Source organism: Pteropus alecto, unplaced genomic scaffold (genome assembly GCF_000325575.1).
Source record: "Pteropus alecto unplaced genomic scaffold, ASM32557v1 scaffold185, whole genome shotgun sequence".
Taxonomy (NCBI): domain Eukaryota; kingdom Metazoa; phylum Chordata; class Mammalia; order Chiroptera; family Pteropodidae; genus Pteropus; species Pteropus alecto.
In genome coordinates, this window is record NW_006438088.1 from 1,614,029 (window position 1) to 1,633,823 (window position 19,795).

The 19,795-nt window shown below is 36.3% G+C and overlaps 1 non-coding gene and 1 pseudogene across 1 annotated transcript; one reads left to right on the plus strand and one right to left on the minus strand.

Moving 5' to 3' along the window:
• The first annotated feature begins 4,030 nt into the window (after window positions 1–4,030).
• LOC112482577 lies at window positions 4,031–4,149 on the plus strand. Its single transcript, XR_003047358.1, has one exon. It is a non-coding gene; the product is annotated as a 5S ribosomal RNA (ribosomal RNA).
• A 10,185-nt stretch (window positions 4,150–14,334) lies between these two features.
• On the minus strand, window positions 14,335–14,453 carry LOC112482643 (annotated as a pseudogene).
• Window positions 14,454–19,795: the final 5,342 nt, after the last annotated feature.

Below are 19,795 nucleotides of genomic sequence, written 5' to 3' on the forward strand. Positions count from 1 at the left end.
GTATGAAAGTGCATCAGCTGATGAGACAGTATGAAAAAATATTTTTCCACCAGATGTAAGGAGAAATGCATTCAAAGGCACCTTGAAAGCTTGTGTTCATGATCTACTTAACATGGCATGGTAATAAGCATCTTAGAAACAGAATATAAGAGAACTTGACCCTGTAATCTAGGAGCCTTCAATTAATGATGGACAACACCAATGCAAACAAGTTCAAAAGAGAAATGATAAGAGCTGAATAAATGCCTATGTTAACTAGATAATGAAAGGATTTACATTAAACAAGAGCAAAGAGATGAGTAAGGCCAGAAGGAAGTTAAGAAATCTCATATTTAGATTAGGCTGGTCTGAAGGAAATTTTCATCTCTCTTCCTGTTATTCAAGAACAACCGTGGGAAGGATTTCAGGAGCCTTGGAAAATAGCTCAAATTTTTTTTTTCTGAATTTATTTTTCAAGCCCATTACAGTTTTTTACATATTTCACTCATGTTCACCTTCAGCAACATGTTACTATTCCAAATTTTGTAAACATAGTTTCAAACAAAATGGCATTTCCACAGAAAATTTTAATGATCTGTCATAAAAATGAAGTCTAACGTCAACTCTTATAAAAATTTGGTTCTATATTAAACATCAAAATTAGCTGAAGAGACGTCTTGCTAAGTTTTTCAGTCACTTAAGAGCCAATCAAAAAAATCTTCAATATCCTGACCAATGTATACACACCAGAATATGATCATAATGAGCATGATAGGCAGGTGAATAACACCTCATTAATAAGTAAAACTTCTGTTACTCAAGTGACACAATATTGGCCAGAACTGTCTGGTCAAAGTTGGCTTTAACTGAAGTTTGCACACAATCAAATTTAGTCCATATTATATCAGAAGTTAATCTGGACAAAATTAAAAGCTAATTGATTATACACTTTAACACCAATGATAAACAGTGTAAACCTCTAAATAGCTTTCCCACCCACAGAGTTACCCACAGGGGTACAGAGAGTGAAAAGATAGTCATCTATTTTAGCACTGTCTCAATGACTGACTTACACTGAAAACCCTAATTTCAGCCTGTATGTTCAGGCACAGTGAATCTGAATATTGTTTTTTCCCATTCTTTCACTAAGATTTGTCAAAAGGTAAGCATCACTGGTCCAAGCCACAGTCATTACCAAATAATAAAAATTTCTTATAATGCAAAATTTGTCAAGGAAGTACATGTGCATAAATGTACACACGCACACATATTTTAATGCATTCAACCCAGGAAACGGCTTTAAGTTCAGGTATGTAAAGGAATGCCATATACAACTATGGACCATGAAAAATAAAATATAGAAACAAGCATCCAGAAACCATCTTCCCTGTTTCTCTGGGTGGGACAATTCAGCCAGTGGAAAATTCAACCCACTAAATGGCCTAACAATGGGGTCTTATCTTTGGAAACCATAGTATTGCCCTCAAACAACAATAAATTTTCACCATTTCTCCAATCTCACTGAAAAGCACAGTGACACAATTCCAATGCATATGTAAATAACTACTAAGCAGTAGATAATTATGCCCAAATCAATAACTGGACAGCTGAGTTACTCTACGTCAAAACCCGGGCAATTCAATGAAAGCTCCCCAGAGGAATAGTCTCAGTTGTAATGGTGAATTTTGCTGTTACTTTCTCATTTTGATTGATTAATACACAATGCACCTTGGCATATTTTCTATTTTGAATGCAAAACACTGGTAACACATGAGAAGACACAGTTGAATTCTCTTACAATTTCTTAATGGAATTTTCCTTTGATCTTTCAGAAACACAGCAAAAATTTTAAGTTTTGTACCTTTAAAAAGATTTCGCTTTGATAATCTAAAACAATATGCTAGCCTAAAGCAGGATGACTATTTAAAGGATAGATGCATCAAGGAATTTCTAGCAAATTATTTCTTTTATGATGTCAAAAGAGGAAATTAATAATAATTCTTGGAGATGCATAAATCTGACACTATAACTGTACAGACTGCTACATTCATTCTACATGCATTCGTGGAGGATATTTACATATTCTCTGCTGAGACAGTGCATATAATGTTTGTAGACTTCAGAGGGAATGGTTGGTATATAAGAGAAAAAACATACAAAGGGCATTCAGAACAGTAAACCATATTTCATTGGGCAATGGTGGGATTTGGTTCCTACTCCAGTGTCTTACTCTGTCTTACGAGGTTCACTTCAATCTTACTGGTCCAGTGGAGAGAATTCTAACATCTTTTTATACCCAAGTGTTCCAATCTTTCTCTCCTAAATCACTGCTCACAAGCCCCATCTCACTTTCTCAGTGCCAACAGCCATATTTACTCGTGATAAAATGTGGTGTTTCGTGCTGGGTGCCTCATAGGGAAGACAATTTCATTTAACTGCCGTGCTCCTTCAGCAACACAAGTGAAGTGACTCAGGGAGGTGATCTGAGTTCTATCAGCTGATCCTCAAGGAGGAACAACAGCACAGAGTCCACCAAGCACCTTTGCCTTCTTGTCCTCAGAGAAAGGCACCATCGTGTGGAAATGTGGATGACCAAACTCTTAAGTGCACTGAACATTTATTTCTATTTCATCATTTCTTTTTTAAATTCTAGGCTTCCTTCTCTCTTTTGGCTACCATTTGAAATTATGGACTAAATGTGTTTTGATCCTTATCATTGTCAAGCTTGAAGTGATCTGGGAATCTTTTTTCCAAGGTCATCATCACACAGAAAAGCAATATATTTTTCCAACCTTCCCAACCTCCCACCCCCATAACTTATCACAGTCTATTGTTCTGATTGGAAATATAATTTGTAATTGCCTACAAATTAAATATAGAATTTAAATTTCTCTTCTGAGATTACTAGAGTAGTCTGATCTGTTTTGCTTTAGTTTCTATTTGACATGAATATTTAAATGTATTTTTCTCATTAAAAAGATGATTAATGAAGAACAGAATTCAATGGAGTTATACCCAATAAAATGAGAAGAGTTTGGACAATAATTAGTAGTAGGGATATTTTTTCCAGAGAATTAAATATTCAGAGCTTATGTGTGCCTCCTATCATAGATAAGAGCTTCTTTTTATCTCATGATTCTTCTTATAAAATATTAAAACTAAGCTGTTTCTGAAGAGTTTAATATAATGTAGAAAACCCATGTACACACGAGTGTGTTTCTAGGTGCTGAATTTTCAGAGGGGACGCACATCATTTCAGATCACCACCGCCCACACGGTGCTTTCCATTTCATCCTCGTCGTGATGAAGATGGGTTCGCTCACTGGGAATATGCTTATGTTCCTTTCCTCGATGTGAAAACGCTGCCCTTTCAACTTCTCTCAGCCACTATAAAAGAACCACCTTTTATTCTCCCTCACTATCTCTAAATTGTGCCGCTTAAAACATTTCCTTGGGTATGTTTTGTGGTCTCTAGCTGAGTAAAAGGAGATTGTGATTTGGCCTTTGTAGCTCAAGTCTCTTACCTACTTGCATCTCCCAAATAAAACAAATAAAAGGGGGTTAGAATAATCAGACAACATGTAAACCAAGGTCTTCTTCCGTGCTCTGAGGTTTTGCTTGATAAACATGCACTTGTGTGTGGAAATGTGTTCTATCATTAATTAACATCCTTAACAGTAGGGCATTGTTTTAGCTCTGCAGACAATTGAAAGAACTAAAATGAAGTCTATTGAAACCAAATCTAAGATTAAATATCTAAGATCTACCAGAGAGTAGAGGGTAGCAGGGAGGGGTGAGAGGGAGGTAGATGGGGTAAAAGGGTCAAATATGTGGTGACAGAAAGAAATTTAACTATGGGAGGTGAACACACAATGTAGATATATATATATGCCTTACCGTTAAAAAGTACAGCTGGAATTTATCGGACTTCATTAACCAATGTCACCATAAAAAATAAATAAAAGAGTGCCAGTATGTGGGGAAAAAAAAATGCTCAGCTCAAACTTACAGGATTTCATTAACCAATGTCATCATAAAAATTAATTAATTAGTCTACAGCCATGCCATCCTGAACAAGCCCGATCCCGTCTGATCTCGGAAGCTAAGCAGGGTCGGGCCTGGTTAGTACTTGGATGGGAGACCACCTAGGAAGACTAGGTGCTGTTGTCATAAAAACATTTAATTAATTAATTAATTAATTAATTAAAAATAAATATACAAATTCAAAAGCACGAATGAATGAATGAATGAATGAATAACTATCTAAGGTTAAAGTAGAAATGAATCAACAAACAAGTTATGACCACATTATGAGTAGAAACACAAAACTCAAAAGAACAAGTTCCCTTAAGGTCTTTTCAGAGTTACCTATCTTCAGCTTCTGGTTACTTGGCCAAGGGAACAAACTCTTTAGGGCCTGGTAATAAAATAGAATTCAAGATGCGAAAGAGAGAGGTCTGTATGTAAATGTAAATTTTCTAGGACACATACACACATGCTTCTAAGCCTCATCAGAAGACAGTAGCTCCACTGGTCCACCATTAATGAGGTCATTCAATGAAACAAAATCAAGAGCCCTTAGTACAATTAACAGCGAGAAAGCTTGTATCTGACCGAACTTGCGATATTAAATACTAAACATCTGGCCACAAAATGGTAGATTTTCCCGTTACTTGTACAGGGACTACTCAGTTCTCTAGCTTTCCAATTATTTTTTTAACCTCAGTATCTTTCAGCAATAATCTTCACAGACCATAATTTTCATTAGCATGCTTCATCTTTAACTCTATAGAAAATCTTTTATCACTCAAAGTATTTATTGCCTCTCTTCTATAAATCAGTTCAAACATATGTCACTTCTTCTGTATTATTCTGATCATATTCAAATGCTCAACAACCTTCCCAAATGCTCCATAGCTTCTCATTTACAGTTTCAAAACTTTGCACCACCGAATTTTACCTGGGGGTCCTTATCATTGCCCATTTTTAAGTCGGATTCTTCAAGTCTAGTCATAATTTAAAAATAAATGAACTTCTCTATGGATTTCTTCCATTTATTTCTATAATTATTTTCCCCCCATTCATTCTATAAGTAAGTTTCTGTTTTCCATCTTTCAAGCTCTGTTTTATTCAAAGCCGTCATGGAGTTGAGATCGACTAGGTTTTGATAAGCATTTCCAGGATACCTTAATTTTATTATCTAAAAATAAATGATTGCAACAAGTGATCGAAATGAACCCTTCTGTTTTAATATATATAATTAAGTTTTAAAAATAGTTTATATTTTCTATATAGTTGTTTTATTTAATGTGCATATATGTATTCATATATACTTTTGAATCTATTATATAATATGCTTATCTCAGCACTTACAAATATATATAGCATTTATAAATATCTAATTCTTTTTCTTTTATCTTGACCTTTAGTTAGGATTTGAGGCCCCTCAGATAATGGTTTAATGTTTATTATAATAACAAATGTAATTATTATTCTGCTTTACCTTCTAACACAGAGACCATGGAAACAAGTTTCAGTGAAGTTTTCAGGAAGGAACCAGCTCATTTTGTTTAGCTGAACCTGTAAGATTTCAGGATCCTTTTCTACCAGCCAGAAAGCATTATAACCAGACACCTTACCAAGACTCTTGCTCCTATCTGATTTATCTTCTTTTTCAATCACATAACCTTTATTCAATATCTTAGGGCTATGTTCTGCTGGTACTTGCTTTGGTCTTAGTGACCATGTTAGCCAGAAATATAATTTAATCTGTGATTTCAATTTCCCACCAGCGGATCACATTTGCCATCATTCTTCCTGATAATATTGTTTTAAAAATATGCCAGTTGCACTTTATTCTGTGACATCATAGGGCTTTCTTCTAAAAGAATGTGGCACATACTTCTAACGTATACCGTCTACATCTTCCAGAGATCATCATGTTTCGCAGAATGATCACTTAGGTCCATATGTTTGCTGCTATGTAAGTAAAACACAGAGATGCAGAGAAAAATATGAAGCTGTAATGCTAGCTCACATGGGGAGACTCACCTATCACAGTGGTTTAGAACATGGCGGAGACAGGGGAAATAGGCCTGAGTATCTGAAAAACCTGAATTTGGATTTCTAGACTCCCTAGCATTTTAATAAGACACATGGGGAAAGAATCTCCAGCATGCACTTCCTCTACTGTTTAAAAGCTCTGTGCCCAAGTTTAATCTCAAAACCTAATTACACAGACTCAGTTTTCTCATCTCTGAAGAGAGCAGTGATTCTTAACCAGGATAATGCAGGATCAGATAGGACAGAAGAGCCTTAAAAATTACATTTATCCTTATAATATAACCTCATCTTTTGAAAAAAGTTTTATTGTTTTAATAATACAAACTAAAGAAGTTGAAGGCTAAAGATAATAAAGGCAAGGTTTTTGTTTTGTTTTGTTTTTTGGTTTTTTTTTTTTTTTTAAATCAAAAGAGAGTCTGGATTTAAAATAGCTAAAAAACAGTGAACTAAATTCCCTTCCAGATCTAAGACCTACAATTTCCCCCTCCGGAGAATATATTGCATTTGGCACTGAACTTGAAAGGGCTGGATATTTCCTGTAATTAGTACTGCATATCAGCAGTAATAATGAATTTCAATCTTGCTTTGATTAAATATAAAACATTTCATTCAAATATTAGTCAAACACACAGATAACACAAACATCCGTTCAGATTCTTGTATGAATTGGCTTCTCCTAAACTCAAGCAGCCCCAGAGTACCCCAAGCCTGCTAATCTTCAATCATGTCATTCACATCCTTAAACGTTTTAAAGAATTTCAACTTGCTAGTTAATAACTTGCTAACAATATGCATCCTGTTTACCTTAAAATCACTCCCAAAAGGAAAATAGGCTTCAGACTAGCCTCATGTGGACTATCTCCCCTGTGAATAAAACGTTTCACACTCAAACATTTAGTGTTTAAAGATCAGGACTGTTAGTTAAATGAAATCTGGTGTGAAAACTATTTGCATTTTTAACATCATCAGAATTTCTTTCACCCCCAACTGTTTAGTTCACTGCTTCTATGATTATAATTAGCAAGAGAGGGGGGTGGGGAAGTCATTTTATTCAATGTTAAATGGCATTCAAGAATTCTCTGAAGAAACACAGAACAAGTGGGTGGGGCAAGAGGGCCAGAAGAGCCTTAGATAGAGAGAAGACATCCTCTCTGCGTGAAGTGCAGTGTCTTATTAAAATAACAGTGTACTGTCCCACGTGTATCTAGTATTCAATTCATTCTAGTGAATATTCCGGTAATAGTCATCCAGTCTTTGCTTAGTGCCATTGCACTAGGTGATGAAGGCTACCAAGTTACGAAGAATGGGGAGTTTATAATTGAAGGACTGGGCAGAAAGTTTACCTCTAACTTTGGGTCAACAAGATTCTACTATGTATTTGCTAGTAATCAGGATCGATGCACTGTGTCTCCAACCTCCTCTAATACTGCCTCGTCCGTGCTCACCAAGTTCCAGCCACACCTGCCTCCTTTCTGTTCTCCATACATGCTGAACTGACATCCACCTCTGAGCCTTTGCACTTTGCAGATCCCTCCACTGAAAGCCCCTGCTGGGTGTCTCCCTTCCTTCATTGCTCAGTCCTCAAGTTACCTCCTTGGAAATATGTAGAGCATCTATTTTTATCTCCATTCTGTCATGAGTTTCAATAACCTGGTTTATTTGTTTACCTGCCTTTCTCCACAAGCCTATAACTGGGTCCATGCAGGGACCTCCAGAGGAGGTCACATCGAAGCTGAAAAAACAAGGAGTTAGCTGGAGAACAAAGGTGAAAGGAGAGCAGTGCTTTCGAGGAAAGAGAATACGAGATATAATTTACAGATTCATTTATGCATAGAAATATGAAAGCGAATAGGCTATGTGCTCTGAAATAAGAGACTCTCAATATTTTTCTCTTTCAATCTCTGCCCCCGTGAATAGGCTATGTGCTCTGAAATAAGAGACTTACTCTCAATATTTTTCTCTTTCAATCTCTGCCCCCGTGGCCTTGTTACTGCCTAAAATACCCACAAACACAGGCAGGACTACTGATAGAACACACCCTGCATAGGAATTCCCCACTGACTGTGTTATATGCACATTAACTCATAGAGTCCAATCCGCCTTACAAGCCCATGAGGTGGAGACTGATATACAAAATGTTAAATAAACTGTCCAAAGTCACTCAGCTAACAGAACAGAGCGAGATTTACAGCACGGATGAGTCAAACTCCAGAGCTCTGAATCACTGAGCTGGACACCTCTCCTCTGTATTAGGGCATTGAAGGTCCCTAACAAAATGCCAGAATGTTATAGGGAGGCATGAACCCCAGAACTCCTGGGCTGTGCTTTGTATGCTGGGCATGGTGCAAATGGTCACAGAAGTGCTGGACTCTGATACCGTCAGTCTCCGGAGGTCAGTGGGGGTGGGTGGCTGGAGCCGGGAATGACTGCCTCAGGCCCTAGGCACCTGAGCATGTACCCCAGATGCCTGAACAAATGCTGTCATTTTTTGAGCATGCTGTCTTGTGAAGAATATCAAGATAGATTGGCTAAGCCATTATTAGACATCTGGAATTTAGTTTAAGTTAATTTGTTGAATTTGATAGCCACCCGCCGAGCAGGATAGGATGGGGCACAAACCCACCATACAGAGTGAAGAGAGGAGCAGAAGAAGATGAATTTGGAAGGCGGAAGGGGCAGATACAAGTGGGGAACAGAGAGGATGGAGTGGAAGGGAGAGGTGAGGGTAGAGAGCTCAGAAACAACTAGGTTTCTCAGCGAGCAGCCCTGACCACCAGCCAGCCTGGCCTGCCCCCCTGCGGGGCAGCTCACTCATCATCTTTATCTCAAACCAGAGTTGTGTGTAGACATGTCATGAGGAAGACCCCACATAGGTTCTATCAAATTGGAGTTTTTAATTTGATAATACACAGATTTGGAAAATGAGGAAGACATGAATGAAGGGGAAGCAGAAATGTTCTTTATTTTTCTAATCATTTTTGGATGACTTATATAATGTAGAGGAGAATTACTGTAAGAAGTCCGAGATTATATGTATGTGTATGTATGGGCGCGTACACGCGTACACACACACACACACACACACACACACACACACACACACACACTGTACCACTCTTATTAATGCCCCTGCTGTGCCCTCGGCAGACTTCTCACCTGACCCTAATTACAGTTATGGGTGCTCACTGGCCTTAAATTCTCTGGGCAAGTACTGGCTCATATTCGTCTTATTCAGACTAGGTAGCTAGCTCAATGCCTGGCACATAGAAGATTCTAAGTAAATACTGGATGTGTAAATGAAAGAACATTTATAGTTTTTTTCTTTTAGAGACATAATTCAAGTTGAAATACATGTTGTATTCTTTATTTCTACTGAGAAGAACTTTAAATGCCAATATGATATCATTTACCTGTTTAATGTCCTAATCCACTTATTATGCTTGCCCTGCATTCTCTGGCTATCAGGAAGCAAAACCATTGTAACCTCTGAATTTTCATCCCAAATAAAGAACAATTTGAATAGATACGCACTATTGCTCTAAGATATACTCAGGCATTTTGATTTTTAGAGGTTTTATGATTAAAAAAAAAAGTCCTAGAAGTGTAAAGCAGATCTCTTTAATAATATTCTTTAAAAAAATTCTCATGGGGAAACTTATTTCTGACAATATTTAATTAACCAACCAGAAAAAGTCAATTCGACAAGTCACAGAAGTTTCTGTTCATTGTCCAAGGAGGACAAATGTAACACCTCCCCTCACTTAAATGCTTAGAATATTCATATTTGTTTCCATGGGTCAAATTAGCTGTAATTTCCAGTGGAGTAAAAGTAAGAGAGAGAAAGCACTTGGAGTGGAAGAGAGACGTTATGTGGCCTTCCAAACCCAGATTATGACACCTTGGAAAGTGAATATGAGATTTTCCTATTACGGGCTATTATTTACAGATGCTCACTGCTGCCTTTCCAAATCATTTTTTCAGATTATCAAATATAAGTCCCTTATATTCTACATACTTTTTTCGGCTATTTATAGATACAAGATTTCAGAATTCCCAGGATATCTCTGCAGACAAAAAAAAATCCCGTCTCAAGCCTCTGACAGTGCAGACTATTACCTGAACTCTGTTCACATTCGCTAACACAATGGATGCAGACTGATTAAATCAACCCCTTATTATTTTTACCACTAAGATATTGTTTGATGAAGAATCCTGGCCTTTCACAATAAAAGAAAGTGAACTAACCACCAGCCTGTCACATTCCATAAGCAAAACCATGAAATATTTGGGAAAATAAACACCAATAAGTTTGTGACAGATTACACCAGTCACGAGGGGCTACTTCATAAGGAAATCACATGAAAGATTTTGTCTTCATCACCTTTCGTGATAAATTTATCTAATAAAATTGAAAGCGGAGAATATTAGAAAAAGGAATTATAGGTTAATTGTTATCATGTCGAACTTTTAAAATGTTATCCCATGTGGCACCCTTTAACAGATGCCTCCTAAGCAAACTGTCACACGTGAACAAAGAACTTTAATTTGCAGAGGAACCAACTCCGCGTTATATTAATAAAGTCACTTCTCGTTGTCTCTTAGTAATGAGCTGTCAGGTGGCTTGCTTTGATTAAAACAACAAACTTCTGGTATGAAAGGACTTATCCCACGGGAGACTCCCTCTTTCCTCCTGGATGGGCAGATGCGCCTCCAACTCTCACTACCTTCTCTTTGGTTCACCTTGCCTAGAGTTTAATCTCGAAATCTTTAAAAATCATTCCCCGAGTTGCATGAATTGTGGCCTTCTTGTGAACAAAAGTCTTCATCATGTCCTGTTATAAATAGATTATTATTTGTCGAGACTGGATTTTTATTCCCCATTGGAAACTTCTCTTTCTTTCCTCCCCTCACCGCCCCAAGTTGCCACAGGGCAGGACCCGGGGCTCCGCAGCATATTGCCTTATGAATCTTCCTCAAGTACCCAATTATCCTGCTGCAGAGGCATGTCAGTGTCCTGACAGCTGTGCTGCGTGCAGGCCATGCTGTCAGAGGTGAAAGACTGCCCGGCCCTCCTATTCCTCACCGCATTCCCATTACAACGTGGTGGAGAAAAGCCCAGAACATTGAAAGGAGTTCACGAGGGATACCGCGGAGGTCAAAGACTGTTTAGAAGAAAATGTCAAGGTGAAAATTAAAAAAAGGAAGAGTGCCAGTACCTTCTAGACAGGTGCTGGGGCTATTACAGAGAATTCAAAGCCCCCTCTCACCGGCCCAGAGCTACTGAGGGAGAGAGCACACACTCAGACTGATTTTAATTGAGATCAATTTCACAAGTAGCATCTTCTGCGAAGTCCTTCAATTGATTGACAACCAAATGAAGCTTTCGTAAGTGGTGACAGAAGCCACTTTTTTTTTCTGTTGTTTCCCCCTACTCCCTCCCCAATACGATGATTTTCTGAACTTTTAGAGATTCTGTGCTATGAGAAACAGCATTTATTCTGAACCAATTTCTCTGTGTATATTTTTAAATAATTATTGCTTCAGATATATCTTTGTGATTCCAATTTTTTGTTAGCAGCAAACACTTATCAGTGGGTCAGAAATGAAAAACGCCCCCAAATTCTACCTGTTGCCTAGAAAGCAGCCTCTTTAAAAACTCATTGATTCTACTGTGAGACCACAGGACTAACTCTTATGTCACTGGTTGATTGCATATTTAAAGATGTTTGCTACAAGTAGTTATGATTTAGATAATGGCCTTGTGCCCACACTTATGCAAACGAGTGTAATGGTCATGTGTGTGTCATAACAGTGATGTCACTTAATAATCAAGAACATTTCATAGTTATGCAGATATAAGATCTTCTTGGCATTTATTTAGCGTTATCTAAGACTCCACACATACCGGATGCCTCTCTGTAAAAAACAAACAAATTTCTAAATAAACAATGACTCCAATAACAGACAGAATAAGGCCCAGAAATGAGAGAAAACTGCCATTATAGGGAATGCTATGCCTGACAGTAAACAGATACTTGTACTGAGACCAGAATAAAAAGAAAATTTCTACTTAAAATGTATCATAATAGATTTAAGGTCTACAACACAAAGGAGTTATTTATTGTAAGGGCTGTGCGGGGTTGAAATATACCTTATGTTAAGAAAGCCATAGCTTTCTCATCTAGAAACTTTCATGAACAATGAATGAGCAAACATATGAGGTGTGGCTATAAGTGTGGAACGTTCCTTTTTATATAAGTATACTAGAATGTCCATATTTCAATAAGTTCTCATCCTTTTCAAATAATCACTCAAATAGTTATTGCAAGAATCAAGTAATGGGGTAAGTCATGAAGTTGAGTTCGGTAATAGTGGTATGTGCGTGTGTGCGTGTGTGTGTGTGCGTGTGTGTGTGTGTGTGTGAAATACATTTAGCACATACATTCTATTTATATTTGAAGACAATATATTTATTCTAGTGAGGCTACAATTGGGAAAATTGCAATTGTTTTGAATTCCCCGTGAATTATTTTCAAAGCCTTCAGCAGATTCTCTTTAGCAAGATTTATGTAGTACATAATATCTGCAAAGAACAATCTTACACTGGAAAAACTTCCTGCGACAGTGGCCTTGATTTCTGGATAGTGCTGTCAATCAGAAGTGAGAGTAATAAAAGAGTCTCAAACAAGCAAACCGAAATATATCATTTGGGGTCAAAGATTGAGAAATACACTATCAAACAAGGAGATAGTTGCTTGGGCACCTTTCTTCCTAAGCCCAAAAACAACTCCAAAAGAGGAGTTGCAGGATGGTTTGAGTAATGACAGCTTCGGCAGAGTAAACATGTAGCTTCCTGAGTGATTGCATTAAAACTCAACACGTATTTGGCCATGTAGACACCGCGGATTGTGAAATACACATTCTCGTTACTTTATAATCAAGCCTCGTTCTTGTAGCCGACAAACCTAGAATCTCTCAGTAAATGTAAACAGTTGAAAAAAACTAATAAGTGTTTAGTACATATGTTTACAAGTTGAGGAAAGAGGGATTTTTTTTTATTAATTAGTGATTGCATAAAATCAAGAAATAATTAGAAAAATAGTGGTTAAGTTCTGCTAGGGAAGACTTCAGTGTGTCTTTAATTATAGAAACCTGAGAGCCAGAAAGTCTTAGGGATTACCTGGAGTTCTAGACCAAGTCTCTCACTTTCAGAGAGGAAAAGCTCAGAGAAGTTAACTGTTTTGTCCAACTCCATAGACTGAAAGAGGAAGAATAAAAAAATTGAATCAAAGTCTTATTCCAAATTTCTACTACACATTGTTCTTCTAGAAATGGGATTTAAAGAGGACATATAAACATTGTTTTAAAAGCTTGTTATTAAATACTCATAAAAACATCACTTTAAACATCTTTAGAAATTTATAGCAGCGCATTTTGGGGACCAAGAAACCAGTGACATAATGACATTCGCTCACTGGAAGGAGTATTCTAGAGCATCGGATCTCTCGGCATCAAGCTTCTGCAGCCTATTCTATTTTATTCTAGTTCTTCACCCATATTCAGGAGTAATATGATTGTGGACTATTTCCTACCCAGGAGAGAATGTGTTGAAAAGCCCATAAGAAAAGCCCACTTATCCACTTACAAATTCTTTATGATTTTATAACTTTACAATTGTCATTTTGGATTAGTTAGAAAAAGTACCTGTATTCATCTTCTGTCAAAAATGAGTTAAAAATTTTCCATACAAAAAGCACAGTAAAAGTTTCTATGAAAAAATACAAACAAATATAGCCCCCATCAGAAAGAACTATTTATAACTGTGATAATTCGTTTTCAATTTTTGTGCCTTAAACACAATATAAGTAAGCATTAATTTATAAATAGCTAAATAAATAATTAAAGTTTTTCATTAAGTAAAATAAATGCACCAAGAGAAATGCCACAAACTGAAATTTCATGCAGATGCGTTTGTGTACTTGGAGAGTCACAATTTAGATTTTGATGGGTAATCTTAACTTTCCTAATAATCAAATTATTTCACTTATTATTACAATGAATAAATTACACTTATTTACATTTTAATATGTATTCAACATTTCAATTGAAAAGTACAACATGCATGTGTTTTTTTTTTGTTGTGGCATGGGACTTTATTTTTTATTTACTTATTTTTAAAATTTTTTAGGCGAAGCAACCCTTGGTTGACCTCTTTAGGTGAGGCAACACTTGGCTGACCTCACAGATTGCAAGGACCTTGTCAGCTTGTAATCCCCTATTTTTTATTTTTTACACCTACAGCACCTGGTCTTCCTAGGTGGTCTCCCATCCAAGTACTAACCAGGCTCAACCCTGCTTAGCTTCTGAGATCAGATGGAATCGGGCTTGTTTAGGATAGCATGGCCGTAGACAACTTTTTAAAAAAAAAAAGAGAGAATATTTTTAAATGTCTCCAGAGTTATCATAAGCCTCAATTTGCAAATCTCAGCCAAAATATAACTAACAAGGAAATAGAATTCTCTTTAAAATTTTCCCAAGAGAGCAGTCTTTTTCACATTGATTTTCTAAACAGAATAACTTTTTAAGAGATGAAATTCAAAAATCTTGAATTTACTCATAAGCATTGCACTATCAATTTGTCATATCCCACCCCACAGTTATAATTCAACAGAGAATGAAATCATTCACCATGTCTATTTCCTAGAAAGCCCCGCAGCATAAAGAAACAGAATTACTTTTGACAATAAATGATTGCTCTCCTAAAGCATCGACATATTTTCTCCCTTTCCAAAATTGTATCACTGCCATTTTTAATGTGTTACCATCTAGATACACTTGCATAGACATCTGAATAAAAAAATACAAACAAACAAAAACAAAAAAGAACCCTGATACTCCTTGAGTTGCTTCCTTTTCAGTTCTATTTGACAGAGGAAAGAGAACCTGATAAGCACATGATAACCCCTATGTTTTATTTACCTTGTTTTATATAACCCTCCTATGTTTTATACAACCCTCCTACTAGCAAAGTAAGGAATGGTGACCATTTTCCATATAAGGACCCTGATACTCAAGAGAGCTTAATTAGGTTTTCCGAGGTAAGTAGCTGGTATGTTCTGGAGATGTGACTAAAGCCCATTCTTTTTGGGCTGGCACCATTGTAGTACTAAACTAATTTAGAATAACAGCATGGTAAGTAGATTTTGTCTTTAGCTTTCAATACTTTCTAAGCCAAACATCTTGCTTTTGTGACCTTCATTCTAGGCTTGTACTCTCCTGCTCACTGCCTTCATGCTAAGGCCTTACTGGCCCTGAGATGGATTCTCCCCTGTTCCTGATTTTGTTTTACTAAAACTTACTAGGACTCTCAATAAACTTAATCCCTTCAATTTAAAGGCTAACCTAAGATCCTCAAATTAGGAGAACATGCCCCCTCTCCCCCCGAAAAGCCTACTCCAAAGACTTCAAGAAAAAGGCACATGTCCCCTGTTTAACACATTGATCAGTACAGGAAAAATTTTAAGTCGGCCAAGGTGACATCCGGAGCAAGGAGAGCTTTGGGTGCCTCACAGACTGTCTCTAGCAGGTCTCTGACCAGGTTTCTCTTTAAAAAATGAACCCAGGATTTCTTCCTCTGCTGATAGAAGACCAACTTGTTACAAACTGTTCCACTTGGAACGATGTGAAAACCTGTACCAAAAAAATATATTTTTTTAAAAAAAAAATTATTGGAAGTTACCAAAGTGGCAAAGACTTGATGAGCAAAATCACTGACACAAGGAAAGCTCTAGGAAGTGAGCTTGATATCTGGCATGGTTTCCCTCTGAGTCACTTGAGCAGGGACTGAGAAGCTGCAGAGAACTTCCGCCAGTCTCAAAGAGCAGGAAAGGCAAAAACTGGATTCCGAGGCCCATGACTTTCCACTGGGAATTCCTCCCCTCACAAAAGCTCTACTCACAGGGGTGAGCTAGAAGTTGGCCAGCATTCACAAGGCTAAAACAACTCCAAATCAACACAATCCTTCTCTAGATTGAAGTGATCTTCACTTATCTTAACTGCTGCCTGAAAGAAAAATGCATCCTCTTTCTATAAAGATAATTTTCATTGAGAACCTCAAATTACAACTAGATTTTACTGCACTAAATAAAAAATCATAACTAGATTTTATTGGCAATAAATTTTTAAAAATTATTAAGACTATTAGAAGACAACTAGAATAAATTTAACCGAAGAAATAAAAGACTTGTACTCAAAAAACTATGACATTGAAGAAATTAAAAGAAGATCCAAATGAAAGGAAGTATACACTGTGCTCATGGATAGGAAGAATTAACATCATTAAAATGTCCATACTACCCAAAATAATCTATAGATTAAATGTAATCACTATCAAAATACCAATGGCATTTTTCACAGAACTCAAAGAAATAATTCTAAAATTAATATTAAGACACAAAAATCCAGAATAGCCATGGCAATCTCAAGAAAGAAGAACAAAGTGGGAGGTATTGCAATATCTGATATCAAACTATACTACAAGGCTATAGTAGTCAAAACAGCATGGTACTGGCATAAAAATAGACACATAGATCAATGGACCAGAATAGAGAGCCCAGAAATAAATCAATGCCTCTATGGTCATTTAATCTATGACAAAGGAGGCAAGAATATACAATGGGGTAAAGACAGTCTATTAAATAATTGTGTTCAGAAAACTGGACAGATACATTCAAAAATAAAACTAGACCAGCTTCTTAAACTGAAAAATTAAAGCCACCTTTGTACAAAAATAAATTCAAAATGGATTAAAGACTTAAATGTAAGACCTGAAACCATAAAACTCCTAGAAGAAAACATAGGTAGTAAATTCTCTGACATTGCTCGTAGTAATAGTTTTTTCTGATATGCCGCCATGTACATGGAAACAAAAGAAAAAAAACACAAATGGTACATCAAACTAAAAAGGTTTTGCAAAGCAAAGGAAAACACCAACAAAATGGAAAGACATACTGAATGGGATAAGATATTCATCAATGATATATCCAATGAGAGGTTAATATCCAAAACCTATAAAGTACTCATGCAATTTAACACCAAAAAAAACCTAACAATCTAATTAAAAAATGGGCAGAAGACCTGAATAGATATTTCTCCAAAGAGGACATAGAGATGACCAATAGGCATACAAAAAGATGCTCAACATCGCTAATCATCAGAAAAACGCAAATTAAAACCACAATGAGATATCACCTCGTATTTGTCAGAATAGCCATCATCAATAAATCAACAAGTGTTCGCAAGGATGTGGAGACCTCGTGCACTGCTGGTGGAACTATAATTGGTGCAGCCATTGTGGAAAACAGTTTGGAGGTTCTTTAAAAAATTTAAACTACCATATGACTCATCAATTCCTATTCTGGGTATTTATCTGAAGAAATCCAAAACAGTAATTTGAAGAGATATATGTGGCCCTATGTTCATTGCTGCTTTGTTTACAATAGCCAAGATATGGAAGCAACCTAAGTGTCCGTCAATAGATGACTGGATAAAGAAGAGGTGGTACATATATAATGGAATATTACTTGGCCATCAAAAAATGAAATCTTACCATTTGGGACAACATAGGAAGAAATGGCAGTTGTTATACTAAATGAAATAAGTCAGACAGAGAAAGACATACCATATGATATCACTTATATATGCAACCTAAAGAATAAACAAATGATACAGAAACAGACTCATAGATTCAGGGAACAAGCTGATCTCATTGCTAAATGGGAGGCAGATTGGGGACAGGGTGAAAAAGGTGAAGGGATTAAGAAGTACAATTTGGTAGTTATGAAACAGTCATGGGGATGTAAAGCATAGGAATGTATGCCAGGTGGGTACTAGTCAGGGGGATCACTTCATAAATTATATAAATGTCCAAGCATAAAACAAAAAAGTCATGGGGATATGGTGTACAGCATAGAGAATATAGTCAATAATATTGTGATAGCATTATATAGTCTCAGATGGTTGCTGGACTTATCATGGTGATCACTTCTTTAAGTACATAAATGTTGAATAACTATGGCGTACACCTGAAACTAATATGATATTGTATGTTATCTATACTTTAATAAATATCTTTTAAAAATTAGAAGACAAAATTGAATGAAGAAAAAACAGAATAGTTTTAAAACAATATATGTTTATGTATATATAACATACATACATACATAAATACAGCAAAGATGTCATTTTTCCCAGACTTTATTTATAAATTCAATGCAAACTCAATTGAAATTCGAGTATGTTTATTTTTTTATTAAATCGACAGGCTGATCTTAAAATTTACATGGAGTTAAAAGGGGCCCAAAATAATCAAATACATTATGAAGAATAAGTTATTACTAGATATTAAGATTTCTTTAAAAAGCTACAGTAATTAAAATAACATGGTATTGGTGCAGGAAGAGACAAATATACCAATGGACATGATAAAGAGACCGGAAATGGATTCACATTTACATGGAATGTGATTTATAATAAAAGTGATATCGCACAGTGGTGGGATAGGATGATCTCTTTAAGGCTGGGTCAGCTAGAAATCCATATAGGGAAAAGCAAATCTTGTCCTCTACCTTCTCTCATAAAAATAATGCCATATGGTTATAACTCTAAATATGAAAGGCATTATAACAATACAGCATTTAGAAGATAAGAGAATACCTTTGTGACCTTGGAATTGGCAGTGATTTCTTATGCACATCATAAAAATCACTAACTGTAGAGGAAACATTTGATTGATTGGGCTACATTACATTGAAAAATACCATAGAGTACTAAAGACAAAAATCAGAGTTAGAGATTTCTGAAATAAATAACCAAAGAACAGGAGTTCTTAGAATATATAAAGAATTGCTATATTTTTGATAAGAAAAAGACAATTTGCTGTTTCCAAAGGGCAAAAGATATGACTAGATACTTCACAAAAGAGTGTATCCACATGACCGATAAATATAGACTCCTTATTTTGCATTTTTCTGATATGCGCAATTTTACCAGTCACTCAAATTTCAGATATCATAGTCCGTTAACTGCAATCACATAAAAGACAAACTTTGCTGTCAGCAATTTAGTCCACAGGTCACTAGGTAAATTAGAATTGTGCATCATGACCAGTGACCAGTCATCTCACTTCCTTTAAAGTCTGTCAGTGACTGGCCACCAATCACCTGCTACTCGGTTCACACAGACAGCAGAGTATGCAGTTATGTTGTCTCTTTTTAGCCCAGTTATACATCTACATGATGTTTTACAGAAATGGACAACTGACAGAAGGAATTGGTCAACACAGAGGAAATGCAGCCAAAAATGTTGAAGAAAAAAGTAATAATACTGAAAGTGAAATTAAAATTTAATGTAAATATAGTTAAGGAAGGAGTAATTAACAACAGGAATGTGGACACTGCCACCATTTGTGAGACTCTAGATATACAGCCAGAGGAACTCAGTGAAGGTGAATTTATCCATGTAAATGAGGAAAGTGGTTGTGATGGAAAGAACTGGTTATGTCCCAGAGGAAGTGGTTCCAGCAAAATACTTCATCTTAAAGAACTCCCAGATATTTCACAATATTGGAAGTGTGAGGGATGAGCTCTTAGAAACAGATCCAAACTTAGAAAGAAGTATGATAAGTCACCAAGGCATCAAAAAGATGCTTGTTCCATATCATAAGTTATACAGCAGGAAGAAGGCAAGCACTGTC